The following is a 4,529-nucleotide window of genomic DNA, read 5'->3' as shown; positions in this document are numbered from 1 at the left end:
TTATGAAAATTGGATAAAAATTTGAAATTAGATACTTTAAAAAGTATTAGAATTTTGATGAAAGGCTGTAAATTGTTTTAAAAGTTGAGTCAGTTATTATGGTTCTAAGTATTTAATTTTAAAACAATTATATTGCGGTTTATGTATAAATAAGAGTAAAGCTACTCTTAAGCTTATATGAATGGAAACAAAATATTTTGAATATGGTTAAAATGTGCTATAATTAATAACGATTGTACTTGCGTGAAGATAGATATGTGATCTTTGATCTGTGATATATTATTCATAGTACGAAATTTCTATTATAGATAGAACAGAAATTTTGTTTGTTTTGTTTTTGAATTTACGTTGATTTGGATTGATACATACTTGTCATCATGATCAGTAGAATGTGATATTTGATATTTGATATTTGATTAATGGGCGGAATTTTTGTGGATTTAACTAGATTTATTTTAAACAATTAAATGGCGATTTAAGATTGGAATGCATAACTCAGCAAAAAATTTTTAATGAAGCAAAAATTGTTATTCAGTATTTGATTATGATGTGAGATAGAGAGAGAGAGAGAGAGAGAGAGAGAGAAAGAGAGAGAGAGAGTGAGAGAGAGATATGTGTGTGGAATTGGATTGTACAATGGACATATTATATGTGGATTAATTATGATATGTGTGCAAAATTGAAATGTATAATGGACATATTATATATATATGAATGAATTATCGGAAATATTTGTATAGTAGGAAATGAATGATTATTGGAAATATTTGTATGGAGAAAAGAGAAAACTTGTTGATGTGTGTACAATGGATATATTATTTATGGATGTTTGTTGAAAATAAATCGGAAATATTTGTATAGTAGGAAATGAATGTTATTGGAAATATTTGTATGGAGAGAAGAGAACACTTGTTGATGTGTGTACAATGGATATATTATTTATGGATGTTTGTTGAAAATAAAACTTTGTGCAAGTTTTGACAATAGATCTAGTATATATAGGATTGTGTAGGGAAGAGATGTCTATTGTGTATATCTATATCCAATGATGGGTGATGCAATATAGATTAATACTAAATGTGTTGTTTAGACTTGGTGGTTAAATGTTGCAAGTTTAGTTTGACCTATATATGACTTCTATTGAAACGTTTTCGAATATGATGTATAAACCAAGGATATTAATATTCATAAAAATGGAGCATTAACACTCGTATAGTAAATGTTGATATATGATTTATATGATATATGATTTTTATTGTAATGAGGATATGATGTATAAAAACAAAGATGACAGCATCCGTAAAAACGAAGCAATGGAATGGCAGGACAAACGGACATCAACACTTGTATAGTGTCAAAATTAAATAATCAGAATATACATATAAGATTCAATGCAAAAATTGTAAGCAAATTTGTTTGTAATAAACAAGGAAGACAACATTAATAAAAGCGAAGTATTGAATGGTAGGACAAACGAACATCAACACTTGCATAGTGTCAGAACTGAATAATCTTTGTAAAAACAAGGAAGACAACATTAACAAAAGCAAAGCATTGAATGGTAGGACAAACGAACATCAACACTTGTATAGTGTCAAAACTGAAAAAATAAGTGCATAAGAGTCGATGTAAAATTGTAAGTAAATGTGTTAAAAAAGAACTGATTGAAACAGATTGATGTTTTACTTACATTTTATGAACTTGCTTATAGAGTGGCTTCGCTTATAAACCGCTTAACACGTAGCACATCTACTTGTTGTTGGGTAGGTGATAGGTTTGAATCTCGGTCTGACACTGAGTCATAACTAACAAAGTTAAAAATGGTTCCTACTGCTACTATGTGAGATGTGTGACGTTAAAGTTAGAGTGGGGAAATGTTTTCTTGAAAAAGGTTGTGCATCTCAGAGTGTTGGTTGTCTGAAGGGTGATTGGATGCTTGACACTGTAATCATAAAGTATTGTACTTTGTTGTCCCAGGAATCAATATACATCAAATCAATCGGATAATTAGATCATATGAAATTATTGACATCGCAATCATAAAGTATTGTGCTTTATTGTCCCAGGAATCAATATACATCGAATCAATCGGATAATTAGATCATATAAAATTATTGGATAATTAGATATTTTAACTGCTTCGATTATAATGTTGAATTTTGTTGTTCCCGGAATTAGTATACAATCGGATAATTAGATCATATAGAAATTTGTGGTCAAATCAACATGTTTACAAATGGAAGTACGGACGTCATAGAAATGATTATAGTGTTGCTACGTTTTTTAAATTGTACCTACCTGCTGCAGAAATCACCATGAAAAGTTCGAAATACAAAAAGTAGATAGATGTAAAGTATGGATGGGCGGACCGAATCTAATTATAGAAAAAACAAATATATCAATAACACAGGGTGGTGAATCAAAATGGTCGTATGGATGGGCGGACCAAACCTAATTATAGGAGAAGAATTATATAAATAACACAGGGTGGTGAATCAAATTGCACTCAAACTTGAAATTGAAACATTATGTGTTGCTCAATTTTGGATGAATCAAATTAACGTGAATAGATGTGGGCGGATTTCAATCTATTTAAAAACTTGGAATATAATGAACGTATTGCGAAAGTTTTGGTGGATCAGAATAAAATGGAAAATATTGAGGGGTGGATTGAAATCTACTAAAACTTGGAATTATAATGTAGATGTGTTAAGTTTTTGTTTAAGCTTAAATTTTATTAAGGACACTCGATATAGAATAGTATATATTGCGATTTAGTGATGTTGATTCAGCAAAATTATTTATGAAGCTTAGAATTTCATGAAGCAAGATTGTTATAATGCATTAGATATTTGAGTGGAGCTGTCTCTCTTCATGGAGAAGGGGGGTGGGCAATAATTTGGCAAGGAAAGTTTGCACTGTCTCTCGAAGTTGGTATGCGCAAGGTGGGGTGGTGCAGAGAGGTAGCAGCAATGATGAGCAGGAGTTGGGCGTTGTATGCGCAAAAGTTGAGCTGCGCAAGAAAGTGCTCTCAGGTATAGAGAAAAATAGTTAGTTGTGCTTCAACTTTCAAGATTCTAATACATAAAAATAGTTGTGGATGATATAAGTTATTATTCAGATATTTCATTGAATAATTAGGTAAATTTTTTACTGTATTAGACTAATATATTGTATTAAGAATTATTTTTATGTTGCTCGATTATTGACAAACATTTGATTAATATTATATTTCTTAATACATTTTTAAGAAGACATGTTGAAATTTTATTTGTTAAGTGATAAAGTATGGCATCTAAAATAATTGTATTATGTTTTAGATTGGTCGAAAAGAGGAGTAGTTGTGGTGGTTGAGATACAGTATTACCTGTTGGTGAGTTTTAGTTTGTTAAGATTTTAATGATGTTCAATATTGATATACATTTGATTAATGTTATATATACTAATACATGTTAAAGAAATTATTTTATTTTGTTGAGTGAAAATAAAATATGTATTAAATAAGTTTTGGCATCTAAAATGATTGTATTTTGTTTTAGATCGGCCGCAAGAGAAGTAGTTGGTGGTGACTGAAATTTAGTTTTGAATTTGGCCATTGTTTTGTGTTGACATTGATATTATTTGAGAGTGGAGGCTGGTACATGATACAATTTGATCTGACCGATTATATGTTGAATTAAATGTTGGTGGAGAGAGAGTGGAGGCACATGATACACTTTGCTCTGACCGATTATATGTTGAATTGCTGCTGGAGAATCTGTTTATAGATTAGATGTGAAGTCTGTTGAAGTTCAGAATGCTAAACAGGAAGCTAAACAGGAAGCTAAACAGGATTGTTTAGTGATTGGGTCAGTAATATTGTGAAACATGCTATTGCTGCTGGAGAATCTGTTTATAGATTAGATGTGAAGTCTGTTGAAGTTCAGAATGCTAAACAGGAAGCTAAACAGGAAGCTAAACAGGATGCTAAAACTGTTCTCAATAATGCGGTCAAGAAGCTTGGAGTATCACCAGGAAGGTAGATATCAAGTTCAAGGTTCCTGTATTCTCTGGCAACTATAAGGAGATTTAGTGATCATGAAAAGTACCTGAAGCTAACAACTGAGTGCTTGCACAAAACTCCAAAGGAAGCCTGTGCTGGATTGACAACATATTTGGAATGTATGGAGCTGCTGTTTATGGATTTACTAATATTCTGTCTATTGTGCAACAAAATATGTTTCCTCATGATGTACTAGAGCTGATGATGTTACAGATTAAATACTTGCAAACAATGATTGATGAAGCTATCTTTGAGCTTGAATTATTTGGAATGTATGGAGCTGCTGTTTATGGATTTACTAATATTCTGTCTATTGTGCAACAAAATATGTTTCCTCATGATGTACTAGAGCTGATGATGTTACAGATTAAATACTTGCAAACAATGATTGATGAAGCTATCTTTGAGCTTGAATATGATATCTTGCAAACAATGATTGATGAAGCTATCTTTGAGCTTGAATATGATATCTCTATATATGGGAAGA

The 4,529-nt window shown here is 31.0% G+C and overlaps 1 long non-coding RNA gene across 1 annotated transcript; it reads left to right on the top strand.

The window, feature by feature from the left end:
• The first annotated feature begins 789 nt into the window (after positions 1-789).
• On the top strand, positions 790-4,291 carry LOC145306756 (uncharacterized). The gene is made up of 3 exons (XR_013875195.1): positions 790-3,141; positions 3,321-3,373; positions 3,540-4,291. It is a non-coding gene; the product is annotated as an uncharacterized LOC145306756 (long non-coding RNA).
• The last annotated feature ends 238 nt before the right edge of the window (positions 4,292-4,529 follow it).

The sequence above is a fragment of the Acartia tonsa genome, chromosome 15 (genome assembly GCF_053477335.1).
Source record: "Acartia tonsa isolate MP-2025a chromosome 15, ASM5347733v1, whole genome shotgun sequence".
Taxonomy (NCBI): Eukaryota; Metazoa; Arthropoda; class Copepoda; order Calanoida; family Acartiidae; genus Acartia; species Acartia tonsa.
The sequence above is the reverse complement of the archived record's forward strand: the minus strand, read 5'-3'. Positions and strand labels throughout refer to the sequence as shown.